Source organism: Bactrocera dorsalis, chromosome 2 (genome assembly GCF_023373825.1).
Source record: "Bactrocera dorsalis isolate Fly_Bdor chromosome 2, ASM2337382v1, whole genome shotgun sequence".
NCBI lineage: Eukaryota > Metazoa > Arthropoda > Insecta > Diptera > Tephritidae > Bactrocera > Bactrocera dorsalis.
Genome location: NC_064304.1, coordinates 80,049,184 through 80,074,783, shown reverse-complemented (window position 1 = coordinate 80,074,783; position 25,600 = coordinate 80,049,184). Strand labels below are relative to the sequence as shown.

The following is a 25,600-nucleotide window of genomic DNA, read 5'->3' as shown; positions in this document are numbered from 1 at the left end:
CATTTTTTTTAGAGGCGTAAAACCTAAAGTGTTTTGCATGGCTTGGGTTAATTAAGAATTGTGTATAAAGATAATGTGAAAATTGTGGGACATTACTTTGAGTTAGTTTTAATTTATGCAATTACTGTAAGGTAGAAATGTAAGTATGTATGCGTATGTACATCATATTGTTAATGCTTTCGTTTAAGCTTAATTATATGCGCCCCATTAAGAAAAGAATGCCGTGGCCATTGAGAAAATTGAATTATTAATAATTCTAATATTTACAACACCGTGACTATAATATGTACTTAATTACTGACATTATCTTGAAAATGTGCTTTATTATCCTGCTTTGGCGCTCGTGATGTAGTAGGGATATATAGTTCAATCCCAAAGCCATACAAAAGAACGCACTTTGAGTGCAATAGCAAACTTCCAAATATACTATATTTTTCAAGACAGTCTCATATCATCTAAGGATTTGTAGGTCCCTTTATTTGTCAAATTAAGTCGTGGCAATGAATTTAGCACATCTATAGTATTATGTTTGCACGAATAATGTTCTTAGTGTGTGCAATCTTGTGGCCAAAAATTGTTTAAATCCAATAACTGGTATGTTTCTATGTCAAAAATGGGTTCAATCGGACCAATACTTCCCTCAGCCGCCAAATACCTAATATAAAATTTTCGAACATCCGGGTGACTTTGTACCGCATATATCGGCCAATATGTAAGTTATCTCAATGAAAGTAAGAGAGCATGTTATAATCATAACCGTGTGTTATGTGACTAAAATAGATAAATTTGAACGGAAACTTGTCCTAGCCCCTATGTAACTGATATCAAAATTTTCGAACATTCGGCTGACTCCACTCTATATGATTGGTTTTACACCTTAAAGTATTTCCCTGCCTTTGATTCTTGTAAGTTGCAAGAATATAAAATGTTCGGTTGCACCCGAACTTAGCTCTTCCTTTCTTGTTTTTTATATTTATACTAATAAGTAGCAACTTCTCTGTTTACAATCTTTGCGCGCCACTTTCTTGTAAAAGAAATCCATGCAAAAGCAACAAAAAGTTATCGAGTTCGAATAGAAGATAGAAAGCGGATACCTAATGAAAGACACTATTTCGAATGGTTGAAATGAGAAATGAAAATACAAATTTCCTTTTATTCTTTGATTTTAAGAACTTATGACTTGTAATCAATTATAATAGTTTATAAAGAACAAAACCAAGGTTTGGTAGCACAATTGCGGATGTGTCTGAAGACTAGCGCAGAGTACTGCCTGTTTCTTTCAACATCTCGTATAGTTTGTTCGATTGGCTAATCTCCAACGCTTGGTGAATCCAAGAACATCACTTATACATTCTAAAGATGAATGTACAATGCCTGAAAAACGTATGCGGAAAATTAATTTCGAGAAAGAGATTGCCAGCAATTCTTCCAAAAGTTTTGTTATTATTAAAATAGTGTTAAAAACTGTATTGTAGTTCAACCTTTTATTAAACTCAAAAATTAATTTTAAATTTAAAGAAACGCAGGTAAAATCACTTCAACTGAAAAATTCGGTGAATTGATATCATATCAATATTCCTAAAAAAATTGTAAAATAATATAAAATTCATTTTAGGTTAAATTAATTTGCGGTTGCATATATGTGTTATATAACTTCTTTTAATCTATTTGGCATTGAAAATACTAATTATACCCTGAACAGGGTATGTTAAGTTTGCCACTATGTAACACCCATAAGGAAACGTCGGAGACCCTATAAGGTATATATGTATATAAATGATATATACATATATATGTTGAGCTGAGTTGATTTAGCCATGTCCGTCTGTCAATCTGTCTTACCGTCTGTATATATACGAACTAGTCCCTCAGTTTTTAAGGTATCGTTTCGAAATTTTGCAAATGTCATTTTCTCTTTAAGAAGCTGCTCATTTGTCGGCACTGTCGATATCGGACCACTATAACATATAGCTGTCATACAAACCGAACGATCGGAATCAAGTTCTTGTAAGGAAAACTTTGACATTTGACAATCTATCTTCTCCAAATTTGGTATATGTAGATTATTTTCTAAAGCAACAATGTAATCTCCGAAGAAATTGTTCAGATCGGTTAACTATAGCATATATGTAGCTACCATACAAACTGAGTGATCGGAGGCAAGGGCTTGTATGGAAAACTTTAGCATTTGACAAGATATATTCATGTAATTTGGTATAGATTATTTTTTAAGGCAACAATGTAATTTCCGAAGAAATTGTTCAAATCGAATTACTATAGCATATAGCTGCCATACAAACTGAACAGATAGTTACTAACAGAAATGCACCTGTGAAGGGTATTTAGCTTCGGTGCAACCGTAGTTAACGTTTTTTCTTGTTTTGTTTTCGTTTGAACAATGTTACCATTGTTCAATATGCTTATATAGTTTTAAAAATTGTTTTCGATTACAATTTTTCATAATATAAATTATCAAAACTGAAAACAAACTACTAAAAATAGTTTATATAGTTAGTTTAATAAAATTTCAAACATATTGAAGACAATTTTTATAATTTCTAAAGTATAGCGAGACTGGCAACCCTGCGTTGTGCGAGGGCAATCACTTGACTTGTTTCTACGGGAATTCTACGGTATCGTACGGAAAAGCGGGTGGTAGAAGCAGTTTTGGCTGATCATTTACATTGCTCTCCCATAAGATAGATCGTATCAGCTGATTCGGGCTGCGGGTTTATGTTGTTCGCTGTTTCTGCTATAATGTGTAATTTATTCCGTATCCAACAAATATACTTTTAATTTAAATTTTCTTGCTAGCAAATACACTTCCCATTAATGTGCCAATGAGTTCGAAAAAAAAAATGCAATCGCGTTTTGGTCACAAAGTAATTGCTGGATATACATACATACATATGTAAGTGATTGCACTGCGAACACTTTATGCGGCGAGTGCAGGTGACAGTTGACATTGCACCGGAGATATTTTTCATTTTGGTAAAAATCAATTACTGGCGCTTGTTAAAGTCTTGTGTGGTACTAATACCGCAATGATTAATATGAAGCGTGTATAATCCATTTCTATTTACAATGTTTAATTTACAAAGTAAATTTTAACAGTTAGTATTTTCTGAAATTAATTCTGAGCAAAACGCTTTCCAATGTGATATCTACATATATACACCAAGCAACAAAATTATTCACACCCACTTATTAATGCTCTCTTTCTACTTTAATTACACCCTCGCAGCGCCTAGATATTGACTCCCCAAGTTTTTTAGAGAACCCCAATGAAATATCTATCCATACTTTAACTATAATTTTTTTCAGATACGTAATATTTGATTACTTCTTTTTTCGAATTCGACCATAAATGCTCAATGGGAATTAAGTCCTGGAATTGAGCCGACCAGTTTATGACCTTGATTCGATTTTGTTGGTGCCATTGAGCCACTGATTTGGCTATGTCATTCGGATGTCCATCATGTTGAAATATAAACAACACGGAAAGTCCCATATCGTTCGCACTTGAGACGAGATTTCTTTCCAAAATATCCTTTCACTTTTTTTTTTGTTTTTTTCTTCGCAACATCATCTGTAAATTAAATTCAATCTTTCCTAAATTGTTCCATCACTTACAGCCTTAAAGTAGCACTTTACCTAGTTTTTAACAATACGGAAATAAAGAACAACAAATGTGGAACTTGGTTAACTTAAAAAATCACCAGCGCCGTGTTTTACCGTAGGGGTCAAATAATCCGACTTATAATTTACTCCTTGCATCCCCAGGTCTATATAATGCCGTCAGAGCCGAATAACTTGCCTTTGGTTTCATTGGATCAAATTATTCTTTCTAATCGCTCAAAGTGCATGTGTATTTTTCTCGTGCCCATCTAAGCCTAAGTTCTTAATATTTTTCCCGAATAGCGGGTTTCCTTTAAATCCAACAGATCTTATACCACCGCAGACAGTCTAACTTGAAATATCAATGCCAACTGTAAAATTTTCTTCATCTGAAATTTATAAAGCAGATATTCGACGATTTTTCCTGCCTTCCATTATAAAAAATCCATATACTCTTTCTGAAGCCTTCCTCTTTCGCCCATTACTTATTTGGGCTTCAATTGTTTTTTTATTTTTTAGACCTTTACACAATACTTGCCAGTTTTCCCACTAATACACAAATTTTTACTTTTTAACCGAAATACATTCTAACTCGATTAAAAGTTTTAACACAGGAGAATCAAAAAATGCTAAAATAAAATATTGGGTTGTCAAAAAAGTCTTGCGGTATTTTTATTGAATCAATTCGTGTGGCACCCATACATCGAGCTTCTTAGTGACTCCAAGCTTCTTCAAATGGTTTATAACGGTTTGATGACTACTATGCCGGTCTCTTTCCACCAATTCAGCGATTTTATCGCAATTTTCGACGACAGGCTTTCCGGAGCGTGGCGCATCTTCGACCATCTCTACACCAGAACGAAAACGTTGAAACCATCGTTGTGCGGTGGAAATGGAAACTGTATCGGGTCCATAAACTGCACAAATTTTATAGGCGGCTTGAGATGCATTTTTGCCTTTATCGTAGTAGTTTTCTCTTTATTTTGCTCCATGTTTGCGACGCTATAACTCACGAACGACTTAAAAGAAACGACAATCAATCAAACACGTGTTAGCGCGTGAAAAGAGCTTTCCAAAAAGGTATAGCATGACCCGATGTGACGAATAAAACTAGAACTACGGGCTTTCAGCGCCAACTAGCGAAAATACCGCAAGACTTTTTTGACAACCCAATATACCATTGCATATGGTAGATATGTACAGGGTTTGTTCGGAAAGTAATAGGACTTTTTTTTCCGCTGCGATTGTACGAGGTATTACAATTAAGTAATGAGACTGATTCCATAAAAACCGTATGTTTGAAAATTATTCTACAACTCTGTCATCCTCTTCAAAGTAGTCCCCTTGGGCAGCTATACAGCGATTTCGGCGTGTTTTCCATGCTTCGTAACATTTTTGGAACGCTTCGACTGGGATGTCGGCGAGTACTCTCGTCACGGCCGCCTGGACGTCCGTAATCGACTGAAAATGGGTTCCTTTGACCAACGATTTTGCTTTAGGAAACAAAAAAAGTCACAAGGTGACATGTCGGGCGAAAAAGATGGCTGTTGCAACACGGTGATCCCTTTAGAGGCCAAAGACTGGGACACGCTGAGGGCGGTGTGGCACGGCGCGTTGTCGTGATGAAAGATCGAGTTACGAGCAATAGAACAGTACTTGGCAATAGTAGACTTGATTCACAGTTTTCCCCGGTGGAACGAATTCTTTGTGGACGATTCCACGGCAATAATCATCGTTTTCATCTTCGACTTGCTCTAGCGAGCTTTTATCGGGCATACACTCTTACAATTTTAGCGTACGTTTCCGAAGCTGGCGCCCAATCTGGCGCAAAATTTTATCGCGACGCGTTGCTTTTGATTTCGTTTTTCCATTTTCGTGACGAGCACTACAAATACACGTCTACTCAACTTGACGCAGCAGGCGAACTAAACAAGCTAGGGCTAGGGAATTTCAAGGTCACAGGTTTACCACAAGCGCGGCAAAAAAATCAGTCTACGACGCTTACGCCGCCGCCTTACAGCCCAAATATGGCCCCCCGAACTTTTTTTGTTTCCTTGCCTGAAAAGGCCGATGGAAGGGGATCCAAGCAGCGTGCACCTTGGCTCTCAAGGTTATTCCGTAGAATGCCTTCCGTGACGTTTTCAATGCTTGAAAAACGCGCTGCATCGACGCAGAAGGAGCCTATTTTTAAAGTTTTTAAAGAATTGTAACGATTGGTTCAATAATATTTTATTTTAAATCGTCTCTGTCTTATTATTTTCCGAAATCCTGTATAAATTACAACACAACTAGTAGAAACTACAATCTACAAGGACACTGTCCATACAAGCAACTGGTCGTTAGAATGAAGTGGGATTTATCTAAGGCAGTTGCATATATTACTGTTTAATTAAATCAATTTATATCCTCAAGAACATTTTTAACTCGAATTCGGCTTACACTGAGAACCTGGACGAAATTCGAGTTAAAAAGGTTCTTGAGGATATAAATTGATTCCCCTATTCTCCCTATATCAATTTTCCTTAAAAAGCGAAATAAGTCTGACAGTTTGAAGTCCGTTTTAATCCGGAATTCTGCTTGTTTGAAGTTACACTATAGATATGTCGCCCGAGTTTCGTTTAAACGTTTAAAAAAGCACTCTGTCACGTTATTTAAATTACAAAAAACAATATTTGCCTAAGCATAGAGAGGGTGATCCATTTCGAGATTCCCTACTTTTTTAATGAAAAAACACAGAAACTTCAAATTTAATGGGGAATGCTTAATATCATTCGAAAGAACATTCTTCGGCCTCTATTTTTTTTGAAAATTATCTCTTTCAATTGTTGACTGCTGCTACGTTTCTGACCCTCCATCCGTTGAGTCCAATTTTCGATGACTCGTTCGAGCTTTCGACTGATAATGGACCTCATCGCTGATCAAAATTTGGCTCGAAAACGTCGGATCTTCTTAAAACTTTTGGATGTTGCTTGGCAAGGTCGAGCGGCTTCAGTTCTTTCACAAGCTGTATTTTGTACGTTTTCAATTTAAGATCTCGACGTAAAATGCGCCAAGTCGTTCCATACGTCAGTCCGAGTTGCTGCGATCGGTGCCGAAAAGACTCTCCACAGTCTTCGTGTACACTCTCAGCTACGGCTGCTATATTTTCTTCACTGCATATTGGACGTGGTCTACTCAGTCGAATATTACCCAGGAATGAATGCTGGGTTGAATGATGGTGTTGCGAATTGTACGCTCAATAGGCCCATTATATTGACCATAATTTGAGCGAAGAGCGTGTAACACATTCTTTACAGAACGTGAATTTTCATAATAAAGTTGAAATATTTGTAAACGTTGTTCAATAACTGAACAAAAATAACATGCCAGTTTGACATTACTCACTCGTTATCTGTCAAAAAAGGCGATTGAAAAAAGTATCTATACTTGGATCACCCGTTATTTTGTAGTGGTAATGATTTTTGCAATTCATTACAGAAGAGGTGATCAGTATATATGTACGAGGTGTGTTCAAAAAGTATCGCGAATTTTGAATTTTCGCGGGTTACGTATATTCGAATTTCGAATTTTTTGTGGCGTTATGTTGGTACTCGGCCATTTTGAATGTTCATTTAATTGTTGACAGCTGCTTTGCTTGCACGTGTTTTGGATCGCCTTCGATTTTTATCTATCAAAAACATTGCACCACGATAACGCCCCTGCTCACACATCGTTGCTTGTGCGCGACTTTTTGGCCAAAAACAACACACTAATGATGCCGCAGCCACCGTATTCCCCAGATCTGGCCCCCTGTGACTTTTTCTTGTTCCCTAAACTGAAGAAGCCAATGAAATTACGACGTTACGCTTCTCTTGACGAGATAAAGACGGCATCGAAGGAGGAGCTGAAGAAGATAAAAAAAATGATTTTTTGAAGTGCTTCGAAGATTGGAAAAACCGTTGGCACAAGTGTATAATATCTCATGGGGATTACTTTGAAGGGGACAAAATAGATATTCTTGAATAAATAAATAATTTTTGAAAAAACACAAAATTCGCGATACTTTTTGAACACACCTCGTATTTGAAGTGTACAGGGCTGCTTATCGATACACACACATCGAAATCATTAGTTAAGTAAATGACTAAACAGTGAAAAACTAAGCAGGTTTTTCTAAAGAGTCTCTTGTAAGGTTCAACGTCAATCGGAGTATATTTAAAACGATATGTGCCTATATTTTTAAACTCTCGCAACACGTTGATACAGATTATAGTAGTTTTGTTTACCCAATAATCGAGATACATATGGATATAAATATATATAAATGATCAGGATGGCGAGATTTGTTAAAAGCCGTGTAGCTATCTGTCCGTCCGTCTCTATGTACAAGCGCTAACCAAAGAAATCTTTATAAAACGCCCATACACGTCCTAAAAATGCCATTAATCTAAAATTATACAACGCTATAACTCAGCTCTAAATTATCTTATGATACAAATCTGTAGTTTAGTATAGGGAAGCGCCCAGTAAGTAAATTCGTCGGAAGAACAACCAAAATGGTTCGAAATTGGACACCACCCGCCTTTAGATTAAATTTTTTACCTCAGGTACAACTCGACGAAATTCTAACTACCTATAACCACGCCTACTTTCCGTATAACATATTTTTTAATTACATCCGATTATTTCATTTTATAGTATATATCGAGACCTAATAACATTTCTGCAAAGTTGCATTTGAGATATGCCGTTGAAATACGAAAATAATTTTCCAGTTCCCGGATATCGACGATGACAATGCCGACTTTTTATCCAAACTATTGTTCAATTTGTGAAAAAGTGAAAGTTCTCCTAAATATACTATGGTTAAGCGCTGTATGTAATAAAGGATTCCTGTTGTATGCATTATATAAATTTAGATCCGTTGGTTGAGTTTATCTCGTATGAGTAAATAAGATTTATTTTAATACAAATAAATATACCAGCCAAGAAGAAAAAGGTGGGAATGCAAATATAGTAAGTGAGTCCATGACTATAAGTTAATAAAATAAAAAATGAAATGTTGTTAAGCTCTTTCTTAATAAAAAGTTTCGACAACACCTGAACATACTACAAGTAACTGATCTTTTGAAATGTCACTAGCATAAAATGTTGGTTTAGAGCCGAAGTTAGCCTTCCTTACTTGTTAAAATAATAATAGAGCACACAACAGAAAGACGGAAGGGAGAATAGACAATCAATAATAATAAAAAATCTACTTTAGAAAAATAAAAATTAAGTAATTCAGGATTTTAAAACGCGAAAGGAAATTTGAATATTTACTTACTTTCAAATTACCAACAAACAAAAGATAAAGATTAATACAGGAGAATTGTGGTTTCTTTCTTTAGGGACGGTTCATGCATAAATTTATCGTATACTACCATGGAGAAAAATTTTTTGGGGGGTAAAATTTTATGCATATGGTGATTTTAAAGGTAATTTTAAAATTCTTAATTTTTTGTTTTCAAAGTCTATGTCCCCCTCAAACTAATCCCCTTTGGTCCCAACACACTTATGCCAATGTTTTTACCCATCTCCGAAACAATTTGTTAAAGTAAATTTCCCCAAGAAGCCTTCAATGCGCGTAGTGATTCACGTTAAATGTCTTTCAATTGACTCAAAAAGGGTTCCCGTAGATGGGCGTAATCGGACCACTGCCACGCCCACTAATCGCCATAAATGGAAAACTTATAAAATGACATAACTAAGCATTAAATTAAGCTATAAAGCTTTAATTTGGTACAGAGGATTGCAGCAACAAGGGTCACCTGCGGGATTTTTTTTTTGGAAAAATGGGCGTGACCCCTTAATAAGTTAAATGTGCATATATCCTAAACCGTTTTAGCTACAACAACAGAGCGTCAGAGACGTAAAAGTTTGCCGCCGGGATGGTGTGAGAAAGCTTTATGAGAGCCGGTGTGAAAATTGGACAATGGGCGTGGCACGCTCACTTTTTGGTGAAATCCCATTTCTCGGGACTCGATTGACCGATTTCGAAAATTTGGTACGTGGCATTTTTTTCATAATCTAATGTCACGTTGTGAAAATGAGCGAAATAGGACAATAACCACGCCTACCTATGTATATAACACAATTTTAAATTCCATTTGATATGTCCAGTTTCCAGCACGCATATCAAGAAGCAATTAATATAAAGGGATTAAACTTTGCACGAATAATGTCCTTGATGTATGACATTTTATCACAAAAAAATTGTTGAAATCTAACAAAAACTGTTCACGCCCCTAGAAACCGAATATTTAGACCCCGGTGCCTATAGTTGACTTTCGTTAGAAAATATCGGTCAATGTCTGAGTTATATAATTAAAATTCAGCGATAGTACTTCTCTGACAATGATATGTCTGTTTGTCAAAAATGGGTTGAATCATTGGAAGTGAAGTTATTTCGTTTTAGGTGTCAGTATGTTTGTGTTATCGATGCGAAAATGAGCTACGAACAAAGAGCCAACATTAAATGTTGTGAATTGAACATCTCCAGAATATCGATTAATTGCATTTTGACCGAACATTTGGGCTTACGAAAGGTGTGTGCACGGTGTGTTCCGCACAAATTGACTGACGACCAAAACTTGCTCAGAATCCGTCTCATCGATCGACACTTGTGACCGATTATTTGACCAAAAACCACATTTTAACCATTAACCACTCCCCGTATTCACCTGATATGGCACCGTGTGACTTCTTCCTTTTCGGAAAAAATGCATTTGCCCATGAAAGGAAAGCATTATGCAGAGTTTTTTTTTAAGTTCTGTTTACTGTGGAACACACCTTGTATAATGGTTTTCGTTTTTCTAACAAATCTTATGTGTCTGTCAGCATATGAGTTATATGAGATTTCGATCCTCAAGTTGACGTTTTACGTCTTAAGGTATTTCTCTTGCTTTGATTCCTGAAAGTTGCAAGAGTATAAAATGCTTGGTTGCACCCGAACTTAGCCCTTCCTTACTTGTTTACGAATAGCTTTGCGTTAACGACTCATAGCACGGGTCGTAAGCATAGATCCAAGACTTATCGCTAGTAAAAATACGTTTCATGGAATATAATAATATTCGGAAAGCATTGTTCCATAGACGTTAACGCGACGCTGTTTTTCAAAAAAATTGGGTGATTTTGAAACCAATCGTGCTTTCACTTTTCATAGGCCCCAATGATGTTTCGAAGTGATTTTCACTTATCCTTCCGATATTCTAACAATGCCAAACACCAATTCCTTATTCTATTGACGAATTGATCACCAGTTGGTGTTGATAGTCGTTCTGGACGTAATTCTTCTTTTTTCAATTATTTGTGAACATATCGGCACCAGAAATTTGATTCCGCCCACAAAATTTAATGGAACTTCTGTTTTAGATAATTTCACTCTTCTAAAATTCGTCGAATACACTTTATGTACTTCAAAAAGACGAGCGTATTCTAAACACCAATGATTATTTTGAAGTAAAGGAGAAAAATATGTCGACGAATGGGCTTTTGCGCGAAATTTATGTAAATTAAAAAGTCTTCCTATTTTTTGCCCACAGTATATTTACACACCATATATTTGTCTCGCCTTCAAAAAGTGACAGATTACTTAACGCCAAGCTTTAAAACACTCGAGTCATGTAGCATACATATATCAATTCATATATGTACATGTGTATACGAGTATAACAGAGTTTTTGTTGAATAAGCGTGAGTATAAACACTTGAATGTAATCGTAAAATCCGTCCCGGCCCCTTTCATTGCTGCCGGACGGGTGCGCCCGCATTACAAAATATAAAAAAACTAATATTGTAATTTACAAGAAAATTTACACTTTAAATTTTATTTGCATTCTCTTTTATAGGATTTTTATGATGTCAGTTGTCATTTGGCTCTGCTTATTTCCTACACCGCGTCCGGGTGTTTCCTACCCACCCAATTATATTTGAATTACAATTTTTTATTGCTTGCTATTCGCGTCATTGCTGCGTCGAATAGTTTTTGCTTTTGACTTTTGCTAAGCACACTTAAAAAGTTATATAAATTTATTAAATCGGTGCGGTTTTTATTCCTTAAACTTGGATATTTCATTTAAAGTTTGTACAAAATACATTCAATAAATGCGTGTGAATTTCAAAATCGTTGAGCATTGAGAAATAGTACAGAAACTCCTTAGCTTCACTTATGGTATTATTCATTTATTGGTGGTTGAAACTTATTTACGAAATAAGTGCCCAAACGGTTAAAGCGCGAACCAAATAAAGATCATAAGACCCCACAGGTGTTTGTGTAGAAAGGTAAATTAAAAATAAAATTTGCATAAACTTTATGTATAACTGAAAATAATAGAGAAAGTCTTGAAAGTGCCTGTCAGAGCCGCAGAGCCCGCGGGAAGTTTGTTCTAAGCGCAACATGCAAACACTAAAGGCAGCATTCAATAGTATGTCTAAAGAATTTAATCATGTATAGAGTGAAGAGGTGGAGGAAGAGAGGTTGATCCTGCTATACAACGCTGGGTTAGAAACCTCTTGATCTGAAAGGATAAGAGCAGACGCTAGAATGGCTAAGGAATTCTGTAGAGGCACTGAGCAGGGTGGAACGCTATATCCACTTCCATGTAAGTACATTAGTGGTAAATAAACTGTTTAGGAACTTAGACGGCAAAGCCCTCAAGTAACGGCCATCATAATAACGGAAAAGTGCTTACATAGCATTATGACCACCTCTCTCAATACAAAACAGATTTTGACATCGCAACCGGGTTTGGGGTTCACTCCATAAAAAACGGACGGGATTCTTTTTACTAAGAAATACAAAACTTCTCACAATCTCTCCGCAGCAAACACCTTGAGGTAGTCTTGGGCAGTAAACTACAATGTGGATGAAAGAGTAAGAAAGGCCAGCAATGTTTTATGTGCGTGCAGTTAAATGCGCTGACGCTACTTACGGTTACTTTTCTTTCTTGATTAAGCTCAAGCGTTACCCTTAACTAAGCTCAAAGGACCATTTTATTTGAAAGTATTATCGAAAAAGTCAAAAAAAAAACAGATGATGAAGGTATATCTAACTTTTTTTTATGAAAATTTTGTATTGGGGTGCAAAATGAAATAGGAGGACAGGAGAACGGTCCGAGGGTAACAGTTTCAGTCCAGTATATGATTCCAATAAAATCCAAATGAAAATCAATGATATCCAAAGGATACCAGACGTCAATGTAAATAAATATTATGATTCACAAATTTATTTAAAATAAATTTGATAAGACACGACCATCTGATAACGAAAATGTTTTACATTTTTCGTATGAATCTTAATATCTTTATTTATTGCTTTCGAGCGAAAAAACGAATGAGAAATGATACACAGATTTTCCTAGTTTTTCCTAGTTTATTTAACTAAGGTCTTGTCTGGTTAAACAGATAATAGAAACCCTTGGGAATTTAATGTGGCAACGCCTCGTTGTTTCGATCGATGCAGTGGTTTGATATTATCCCTAATTCTTTTTGATGTTTATCAGCTTTTGCAATTTCCCTCTTCTGGATGATATTTTCCTCTGAGGTCTATGCGATCTCTTTAACTTTGCATGTGCTACTCAAAGAGCAGTGAATATTGTATAATGTCTATTTTTGGGGAATTCATATTTTAAACTTTGAATAAAATTGTTTGTAGCTCAACTCGGGACGCAAGAAATTGTGAAAGCAAATATGCATACATACAAACATGCACAAGTGTTGCATATGCACACATAAATTCGCTTAAATTTGAAATTATGCGTTGCAGTTGCGGGTTTTAGGCAGAAGCAACCATCAGTGATCACCGATCAGCGATCATCGATCGCCAGTCGTCTAGTCAAGTGCCTAATGGCGCAAAATAGTGAACTACGGGACGCAAGATTTTTGTTTGTAAATAGCGTTTGCCAATTTTACGCTGTTTTAAAATTTTTATTATTATTTAAAAGAAAAAAAGTAATAAAAGAAGGCACATTTTCTTCTTGAGCTTATTTTATTATTTTTCTTTAGCGTTTCATGTTTTGCAACTCAACTTGCGATTTGAAGGTAGAAGAGGTAATTTTTGTAAGAGTTTGCATCAAAGTTGTAAATGTCTGGCAGCAAATTTTCTGTAATAAATTTCGTATTCTTATGACAATACGAATGCACAACGCTTACGACTGCGACTGTTGTTGTCGTTTCAGCTGCCGCTGCCGAAGCCGCTGACGTTGCCGTTTCCACTGCCACTACCTCTACCAACGTCCCAGACAGCTGTAGATCTGATGTTTATTCGTTACCGGTCGTCCCGTCCGACCCAACTTAGCGTCTCTGCCCGACACCCTCGAGACGCGAGCGTGGCCATTGATCCGCAAGTCGCGGCATGAAGCAGGCCTAGATCCACAGGGCGATACAAATTGTGGATGCAGTTGTGGTTGTACGTCGGCTATAGGATCGACAGCACGACTGACGCGTCGGTTGTTACGTCTTGGTGACGCGTACGCAGTTCAGCTTATGCTACTCTGCGCAGACGCGTTTTATGGCATTTTTATAATGGTTTTACTTATTTTCCTTTTTCATGTGAAATTGCGCAAAAATATTTTACGATCGTACAGCATTAGCAAGGGATCAACGGAGCGACGACTGGCAATAGCGGCTGCTATAACAAAAACAACAGAAAATCCATCAAAGGCTTCCACGGCTACAATTCGAAGTTTTTCGCTTTGGGTTTTGTGTTTCGGTTTCACAGTAGCATACAAATATTAGTTTTTAAATAAGAAAACAGCGCATGGTAAAATAAAATTTTAAAATTTTTCATACAATTAGCGGAGTAACAAAGTTTTTACTGCAACCAATGCGCAAAGTGTAATGGATCGGCCTTTATCCAAGCGCTACTCTTAGATGCTGGACACTGCACACACCACTGAGGACCATGCAAACTTAACACATATGTATGTATGCATGTGTGTATATACAAGTGCATACATAAAGGTAAAAGTAGGTACATGCGAACGCGGTGTGGCGCACTGCCTCGAAGTCAAGCCAACCAAACTCTCGAGTATGCAAAAAGTAATTAGTCGCAGTACAAAACTCCATCCATGGCAGCAGATTGCATAAGTATGTATATAAAGATTTTGCTACCTGATTGCACCAAAAACATCGATTGGTTTCGACTTCTGCATATCGGCTGACAAAATTAGCATCTTCGTGATGCGAGATTTTAAAACAGTAATAGTTTTACATATACCATACATAGTACATTCTTGATTGCAAATATTCCACAGGGAATTGTGAAAAGAAAGAATATGTTATAAATATGGTAATGCTACCGTTATACATTCAAAGCGATAGTTGAAATTCGAATGGTACATCTGTTGATAACCATCTTTTGATATTCCAGCAGAAGTTAGCTATTTGAAAATTTTCATTAAAAAAAAAAAACTGGTATAATATTTTAGAAGACGGTGATGCACATTAATTATACCTTGAACTCATTAACTTTGCCACAAAATGTGTAATACTTAGAAAGAAACGGCAGAGATGAGCATGACGAGCTGAGTCTGGTTAGCCATGTCCGTCTGTCCATTGTATGTACATACGCGACCTACTCCCTCAGTTGTAAGATATCGATCTCAAATTTTGGGCACTTCTTTTCCTCACCAGAAACTGCTTATTTGTCGGAACCGCCGATAGCCTAACATAGCGGTAATACAAACTGAACGATCAGAATCAAGTTTGTAATCACTGAAGAAATGGTTTTAATCGGATCACTATAGATTATAGCTGTCATTGTGAAGGGTTTAAAGCTTCCCTATAGGTATAATATATTTACCTGTTTAATATGATAGATTTCTTTAATGAAGAACTAAATCACAACAGTAAAAATCAGTAAATTATTTTTTCTTTTAAGAGTATATACTTTTTTAAACTAGTTACCTCTACCATGACCACTAGTGGACCTCTGAGAATAAAAATTGCAATACTTTTACTTTCATAACCCATAAATGTTAAAACTAAATACAGTATTAGATGGATGAAAATCCTAGAAGTTCCTAGAAAATCTCTTTGCGATATCAAATAGCCAGTGTTAACTTTCTTAACGCTGTGAAATTACTCCTTTTTGAAGAAATTTGTTGAGGCATCGGAAAATCCGAAGTTATAGAGGGGACACTACACATACCATGAAAGAGTTTACTTGAAAGCGCTTAAGTGATATCTTCGAGAATTTAATAATAACTCTGCTATCAAATGTAGATATGGAAACATAATCATATTTATAGTTAAGTGTTTATCTTTTCAATTTTACAAATGTAGGATATGAGTTTATATTGCCTTCCTAAGAAGTAAGCGGTATATTTTTATGAGGTATATTTTTAATATACATACATACATATAAAAATGTCAACAAACACAATATAATTATCAGCAAATTGTTTTTAAAATAATCTCCAAGATTTGATAGAGGTAATAATAGAAATGACCGGTTATTTTGTTACCCAACTATTTCTGGTTTCGATATACGCCTTCCATAATTTTGTAATGTTGGTATATATCCACCAATTGAGGCTTACAAAATTAGTTTTAACGATAGTTATAAGTGTTATATCAACTATTTTATTGGATAGCAATATTTAAGACAAATAAACAAAATACTTTATGCTACTGGTATTTTTTGTGTAATATAAAACAATGAGATTGAAGTACAATGAAAAAAATTTTCAAAACTTGAAAGTGGCATCAATTGATTCGGAAAGGGTAATCTAACGGATGGGATCTTTTAAATATTTCATTACTTCAGCGGATTGTCAGCGAAATAATTATTTCACTATTCTATTAGTATTGTGTTTGGGACTATAAAATGTCCAATAAGTTAAATTCTCTGGAAATTACAGAGTGGATAAACTCTTAAAGCATAAAGGGTTCGTCGTCCTTTTCTAATAGACTTTAAATTGTGCGATGGAACTATTTTTAATTAAGATGCCATGAATATTCACAAAATATGCCTTAAGTGCAACGGTCACTGCAAAATGACTTACCACATAAATCTCTTCGGAATCGCCATCCATGACGGTGTGCTCTAGTCTCACCTAAATAGTTCGAAGATGCTAGTACTTTCCCCTCTCTTAATTTATCACACATATTTTTTGAGTTGTCAAAGCTAATGATCATCATCAAAAAACGATTTACCCTAATTTAGACCTTGAAAATGCGTAAATTGCTTACTCACGTAAGAAACTTGTGAACCTGTCCATTCTGGATCCACCTTTGCATATGTGCGGAAGCTTGCAAACTCCGACAACCGCAAAAACACTAGCAAATGAAAAGGTGTGCACTCGCACAACCATACATACATCCATATGTAGAAATGTAGATTTATACTTTGTGTATAGCTATAATCACATTCTGGCGATTGTTTATCTTTACGCTCATAGCTATGCGCCAGAGCATTGAACCGATGCAACGCGATGGCTGAAAGCGAAAGTTCAAATATGCTTGTCAGCACTACTGAAATACAATATAAACTTTTTTGAGAGCACTTGTGACTGATTATATGCGTACATATACATATGTACATATATGTGCATATGCTTATGAGTATAACCAAGTCAGTATAAGAAATTAAGTGTGCATGGAATACGAGTAGGCAGATATGATATTAACAACAAGTAATATCAATTAGATCAATTTCTTAATCGAACTGCTAATGTTTGACTAATAATTATTAATTAACAATATAGTTCGTCCTATTTAACCAATGTATTTAACCAGTAAAACGTGCAAAATACTTACTAACAAAAAAGAATACATATGTATGTACATATGTTTGTATGTGACTGCCACAAATGGATCGCAACCGCGACGTTTTGAAACGAATACATTAAATTGACTTTGTTTCGGTTATGCTGGTAATCTGGTTTCCTTATTGTGGTAAACTTGTGGATCTCCTGCAAGCGAATCCGCTAAAATCAGATACTAAATATTCTATAATTAAAATTGCAATTCTAACCTCTGGTTGGCAAATTCTGATCAAATTTATCCATGTACTATAGATGTGTTGGCTATTGGCACAGTTCCAATTGGTATTGCAAAATCTTTTACATACATTTTAGGCGGAATTTGCGTTTTGTAAGTTTTAATTGTAAATGCAATGGAGAATAAAACAATTGTTTGATAATAATTCTTAATTAAATACATATTTACATAGAGTCATATATTTTTTTCTCAATTTATTATTCCATACATATTATTACAAACCCCGAACCTGCTTTTCTTCAGTTCAATTTATTATTTTAAATTGTCAATATTTCAATGGATTATATTCAGATGATATTTTATTTTAAGCGGATTATATTTAGAGCACTTTTCTAAATAGCTTACGCTTAGAAAATTTAACTGAGAAAGGATGACTCTTGACTGTGACAAATTTATGTAGATACAAAATGTACAAGGCACAAGACTTGTGCATTTTTTCTAGAAATTCTTGCAAGTGAATATTCAAATTATGAAAGCGGCCATAATTTTTAAAGTTAGGATTCCTATTTCATTGTGATAGTAAAAGAGTTACCTAAGCTATTAGTTAAGATTATTTAAGTTAGATTTTACATAACCATCTTTTGTTGTTCAGTAAAAGCGTAAATGCAACTTTCGTTCCTATAATCCGTTTGTGGAAATAAATGTTTAGACAAGTTAAAAAAGCACTGTAAACAGCGGCCAACTGTATTCTACTACAATACTATGTGCACATTATTTACATACTTGCAAAAGATTGCCGTTTTAGACAACACATGTGCTAAGTATGTATGTACATATATTAGATAAGATTAAAGCTATTTGTGTAAATATAATGAACATTTATGCACATTCATTGAATGCGCGAATGAAAGTTATACAAAGGCGAAAACCTATGCCCTAGAAATGGTGGCAAAATGGAACTCAAGTTAACTCAGCTCACGTTCACATACGACGAAAAAAAGTAAGGCTGCGCTAGATTCGGATGAAAATTTGAATTTTTTCTTTCAAATCTAGTTGAAATTGGTCAAAGGGTTGCTCTGCTATGGGGTTTTCGCTGTTGTTGTAGCGGCAGAAAACATTTCGATGACACGTCCATTGTGAATTTGTGTATGGATTCATATGTGTACTGTAAAATTAATGCCTTTGACGATTTTACGCTCTCTTGAGTAGTTTTCAAAATAGCGCATGAGAGATGGATGTGATTATTAACAGATTTCAATAATTTTCACACTATATGCTGGAATGCTTATTAGAATGTTCCCAGCCAAAACGGTTTATTTGACTTAGGTACTTTCTGATACAAATTTACATTAGACACCTTAGGGCCGGACACCGCCTGCTCTTCATAGATTGATTTTATCAAAGAAGCCCTTCTCAGATAAATGCTCTGTACCAATATGACTTTTGTACGTTAATTTGTGGGTGTGGCAATGATCTGACTTATCTGCAATGTCATGCTGCCTAGCGTGCCACGGAGTACGATTTACATATATCAAGACGTGTCAATTTTTACTCAGTTACCGATTGTCCGACGGGCAGATAGACTACCGGCTGTCTAAAACGATTATATGCAGTACAACATTTTGTGAGAGTATAAAAATTGAATGGTGAGTGAAATCGAGACCATCATAGAGATGTATGTAAGATTATAAATACAAACCGCTCACTCTGTATGCCAGCACTCTCGTTGCTGTGCTTAGAAAAAATATGAGTACGAGTGCATATTAGTGGGCAATTAAAAGAGTAATGCCTGCTGAGTTGGCAACGCTGCACTCGCGATACTTTTATAAATTACAAAGCGTTCGCACCACTGCCTGCAAGCATGTACATATGTAAATACTCATACTCTAGCCCTGGTACAGCGACGTTTGTTTAACGGATGACGCGATGATGCTATGTCGCTGTAGGCCGAATGCAATTGTCTCGTACATACGAGGGGCGCTCAAGGGGACAGAACTTTGTGCGGACACACGCCAGTCTGTTTACATACCGCTCACACTCTCCGATTCGTTAGTTTCTCAATAGTGCACTCAACAGCCGGCGTGAGAGATACACGTGTAAGCCATTTAGAATTTCTATTTATTGTGCCCCGGTGAAGGGCGCTGTTTGGCGATGGAAAAAGAAAGAAGTAAAAGTACGTGCTTATGCACACACTACAAACAGACATATGTACAAGTGTTCAACGATAAAGCAAAAGCCGGTCATACCTATGAATGGGTATGTGTATATGTATGTACGAGTATGCGAAAAGGTAAGTCGGGTCAACAAATTTAACGTTAGGTCAGGCTCAGACATATCCATTTATAAATTTTAACCCAAAGTTGTATTGTTAATGAGTCCACAACGTTTGAACCGTTACAATTGCCAGAGTTACAGAATTTAACAATAAATGCGCATGATGTTGAAAGTGCAAGCCAACTAATTAATTTGCTCTCTCGTAAGGCATGGACCAAAATTTACATTTTTAGGGAATTTTAGGTTTTTATTCTATTCAAACTTTATCAATATATCCCGATTATATGTATATATTTTATATATATACTTAAACATGGGTAATGCAAATACAGTATAAGGCCATTTAATTGACATTTCATGTTTACTCTATGTCTGGAAAAGCTACTTATTCGTTAGTGGTTCTTCGCACATGGCAACCCATGTTTGTCTTCCAAAACTTAACCGTTATTAAAAGGAATTTTTGAGGTTATTTTGTTCTAAACATTTATTTTAACCTAAAACTGAACGAGTGACACTTACACACTCTAGCACTCAGAGCAACTGTGCACTTAATTACTCGCTATACAAAGTGTTTTTAAAACAATAAAGGGCATATTGCAACAAGTATAATGTACATATGTAAGTCAAAGTCACACCAATACAAGTTCAACAACCATTGTCTTGTCATATCAATGGAACACATGTTTACAACTTCAGATCTTCACTGTGGCGATACCAAGTACTAAAGCTTCGTGACCATTTTCACGCAAACTTGCAAATGATACGAAATGTGATAAGTCCCAGCAAAGAAAGCACTAAGGCCATGGTATATAATTTTTGAAAGAAAAAATCATAGTAGCATGATGAAACGAGAGATAAAATAACAAGATTGAAAGGAAAAATAATTTACAGACGATCTGAGATCGGAAAGAGAAGGGGAGAGGCGTGGTTGCATTTTTAAGAGCTAAAAACGATTTATCTCAATTTCAGGTAAACTACGAGTCCTATAACAAAAAGTTGCTTGTCAAGTTTGTAGGTTATGAAAAGATTTAAAACTTTTTTATGTACATTTTTCACATAACCTCATTTTTATGTGAAAAATTCAATTATCCAAGTTATAGGGTTGTTTCCCTTACCTCTTTCAGACATATATTTTGCGCATAAATGAGGTTAGGTTCGTATCCCCAATCAATAATAATAAATTGTGCTTGTCAAATTATTCATAATATTTTTATAATATATTATTACAAGTTATTTTGTTATATATTTTTTAAACGGTGGATAATTGCATTGATTTGCGTCAACATTTTGGTTTGATGAATACATTGAAGCTAAGCAATCATGAATCAGAAAATCTAACTGCTGGGTTGTGTCAATAATGTTACGCTACACCTAATGATACTTTTTCACCAAGGCACCGGGCATACATACATATATTCTTCTATATTCTCCAATGTAAATGAGAAAGACCGCGTCTTCGAGCAAACATTGCAAATAAACCTAGTTCTTCAACAGTACGCTGTGGTAGACCAGTATTCAGCGAATGAAAAAGGTTTATTGATCTTTCCACCAGTTTCGTACTGATGGGCGATTGTGTGTTGCAGAAGATCGATTTCTGCAGAGACCCATTGACAACATGGTCTTAGCGAAACTATAAGAATTATGCTGCATACATATGTAGGTAGGTTGGGGGAACAAGAAGCATATTGCATGAACTTTTAGTCACGGATAGGTGGAAAACAACAATTGCACTAAACAGTAGCTAACAGAAACGATTACCCTATGATTTATGCCTTTTGGCGGCAAAAGAAAAGATAAGCCACCTTAAAAGGCAAGATCAAACCGGAAATGGCGCTATGCTCATTTATATTTACCGTACTTATGAACATTCGGTATACATATGTCGCAGCGAAGGATTCAGGGGGAGAACGGGAATAATTTCTCCTAGGTCCGGTGCTCTGCAAAAATGTTTTCCTGATTTTTTCTCCAACAATTAATTACATTTTTTTATATATTATTCAGCAAGGTAGATTTGGCAGAATAGCTACTGTCATTGTTAGCACTGTTTCAGGAGAACCTCGACGGGAGATGATGATTTTCCTGCGCAAATTGAAAATCAACAAGTAGAGATGAGCAAAAATTTAGTTTTATACACTCGCAACTTGCAAGAATCAAAGCCAGGGAAATACCTTAAGGTGTAAAACGTCAACAAGAGAATCGAAATCTAAGCTATTTTATATATACATATATATTCCAACTCAAAACTCTATTCAAACTACTCTATATTCTAAATTATAACTCATACACTGACCGACAAATTCGGCCCACCCATTTTATCTATAAACTATTATCATGCCATACACTAAACAAAATGTTCCCTGAGTTTGATTAAGGTAACTTATGTACATACAATCACCAATCACATGGAATAAAGTCATCTGCAAGTTCAAAAATCTTAGGGAAGTATTGACTCGATTCATCTCATTTTTGATACACTGAATAACTACTGTCAGAAAAGGATTCTGTCTGAGTTTCAATTGTATGTCAACTATAGATGCTGGGTCCACATATTCGGTACCTATAGGCTTGAACAAATAGATTTGGACAAGTTTTGGTCATAAGGTGGCTTATTTTAAAGGAATTATTACTGCAAAATATTATCCAGTTATATTAATTGTTTCTTCATATATGTACTTATTATATTGGAAATAGGCATGGTTTACTTCCATTTTCACACTGTGACATAAGAATATGAGAGGAATGCTACATACTAAATTTAGTCGAAATCGGTCCATCAGGTCCTGAAATAAGTATGTTATTTCACCAAAAAGTGGCCGATGCCGCGCTCAGCCTCCAATTTTCACACCGGCTCCCATAATACCCTCTCATACCATCTCGGTGGTAATATGTAATTTCTGTAGCGTAATAAGTTATTGATTTAGTGCGCTTTTATTAGTTTTGAATAGGACCGTTATATAAGGAGCGAGCGGGGTCATATTCCGAATTCATTCACACTGTCGATAGGAGTTCTTATAATATTTGGTTGTTGTAGCTTTAGAGGTTTAGGAGATACATTGGTGGTCAATATATTTGGAACAATATTCAATGCTTTATTTAATACCATTTCTATAAAGTTTGATAAAGTATTAATTCATCTATATATCTTTTTTATATTAGAGGTCCTGTTTGTGCAAAAAATCATAAAAACTGAAACATTAATTCATTTGCTTATAGTGGTAAAAAGGCATTAAATAAACCAAAGTCAAAATTCATGTGTTCAAAACATTTGCAACTTTTAATTATTCTAAATATTTTAAAAGTTTTTCAATATTTCGTTGTATAACCATTATTTTTAATAACTCCAGCACAATTTATATGCGTTGAAGCTACTAGACTTTCAATGTAACTGTAAGGGATCGCTTTCCATTCCCTTTCCAATCTGGCGAAAAATTCATCACCATTCCGGAATATTTCACTGCCTATTGCGCGTTTAACCATCATCCACATATTCTCAATCGAGTTCAGATCGGGATACTGTGCCCGCCGTACCACAGTCTTTATACGATTTTCTTCTAACCACAATTTCACGAGCCTAGCGGGTGTTTAGGGTCGTTATCGTGTTGGAAAGTCCATGCAAGTGACATTTCCAAATCGGCAAACGACAACATAGCATTATTTAAAATGTCCCTGTAATTTACAGCTGTCAATATGTCAGTTATTCGGAGAATTGGACCAATACCACTTTCAGAGAAACACCCCCACACCATAATACGAGTATGTGCTTATGTTCGGCGTCCACAAGGTGAAAAATATAACCCAAGGTACACAACTACCACAGTAAAACACGGGGGGTAATATTTTAAAGAGAAAAACAAAGAACACAAAAATTAATTTAGCAACAAAAAATGGTAGAAACGAGTATTTGATGTTGATTGCAAATGTTTTGACCTCCACTGTACGTACATTAAACTTATTAGAGCACTCACAGGTGCAGTAACAACGATCTCCTGTGCCAAAATTTTTCGTAAAACGGCGGACTTGTAAAAAAGGTTTAATTTCTGTTGGTAAAAATTCGCAATCAATTGCATATAAGAAATATATCCGACTACCATCGCCGTCCAATATAAAAAATGCAAATTTCGAGAAAAAATCGTTTAAGTTTGAATGTCATTAGGGAAACTGAGATTACTACTCCTACTATTCTACCAATACCTCTATTATCTCTGCTTTACAAATTGAATTGTATAAGAAAATCGTACGATATCGTGAAAAGTAATTAATACTAATGATGTGTAGTTATGACTGCATATACGCATATAGTTAACAAACGCCGTTTCTACATAATGCAGGCCCTTTTAAGCACCACTTTCCTTAATTGTATAAGTTTGCTTTTAATTGTAATTAACAACTGCTGAATTTAAGTGCTACATTTTATCACTTATCAGCTGGGCATACTTTCACACAATCACATTGCTCTCGTATGTATGTACATATATACAGGTATACATATGTATGTACATATGTATATAGCTTTTGCTTTTTCTGGGCCTACGTGATTTATTTAAGTGTATGAAAGTATCGCCCTTACTTATTCGCAATTCAATACGAGTACACTTCTCATTTTTTAGTTCCAATAATTTGCCTTTAACCCCGTTTAACTTTGTGTTAAAAAATTCTAGAATAGCAATCAATTATCAGTTTGATAATTATTTTAATACTCATGATACAAATGTACATACTTACTTACTATATCATGCAGATAAAAGAACATGCATAGAAGTATGTATGCTTACATGTATGTATATGTACATACCTTCAAGTGCCATGAAGGGCTCAGCAGTTCCAATATCTAGGTAAAAGGGTACATTTGGAATATTACGGCTCACGAATATAATTGTGTATATTCAATATGTTTGCGAATTACTGTTATCTGTTAGGCCATTCTTGTCGAACGGTGCTGACGTTCGTTGCTAACTGCAGGGAAAAGTTTTTTGTTTGTATTGTTATTGCATTTTTTTGCGCTTTATTGCTCGCACGCGCCGTTCCCTTACAATTCACAAGCTACGGTTTGTTTACACTTCTCAATTGTGTGCGTGCATTTGAGCGCATATTTTGTAGGTGTGTGTTTACATTTGTTTGACCTTGAATATACAATATGTAGCTATGCATGTAATAACTTTCTCAGGGCAAACATTAGCTGCATGAAGGGAAGTGGAAATATCGCATGCACAGTGTGGCCGTTTCAAAATGCATACTCATTTGCTGAGCGAGAGAGCGAGAGTGATGCATTTCTCACTTGCATACTTTGTTGCAAATGCAAGTGTTAGAAAAGTTTTTGTATATATGCAGGTAATGTGTGCGCATTGCGCAATTATTCTTAACTACACGTGTACATATGTATTATATACATAAATTGCATTTTATAATATTTGCACTGTGACCAATTTACAGCTTTCATTTTTATTTCTAAATATAAATGCAGTTTTTTGAGAAAACTGTACTAAATTATGTTAATACAATATTTGTAACTTACCGCGATATCAAATGTACACGCGCACAAATTTTGCATCCTTTGGAAAATCGTCTAATTTTAAATTCAAAACTTAAGGTTTAAAATTATTAATTTATTTTGTGTGAAGGTTCAAGTTTTGTTTTTCATGACCTTGATTGTGGTTGGGCAGTTTGTATATGTGCTATAGGTATCCGATATTGGTGTTTCCGACAAATATGCTGTTTCTTAGTGGTGGTGAGAAAAAGACGAACGGAC

General features: G+C 35.4%; 1 protein-coding gene and 1 long non-coding RNA gene across 10 annotated transcripts in view; one reads left to right on the top strand and one right to left on the bottom strand.

Annotated features, from left to right (window-relative positions):
• LOC125776509 (uncharacterized) overlaps positions 1-24,781 on the bottom strand; it is a 62,869-nt gene extending 38,088 nt beyond the window's left edge. Inside the window, exon 1 of the long non-coding RNA XR_007421774.1 lies at positions 24,647-24,781. This is a non-coding gene — a long non-coding RNA (uncharacterized LOC125776509). The remainder of the gene's footprint in view (positions 1-24,646) is intronic.
• Positions 1-25,600, top strand: part of LOC105226634 (protein doublesex) — a 138,375-nt gene that overhangs the window by 43,467 nt on the left and 69,308 nt on the right. The window lies entirely within an intron of this gene.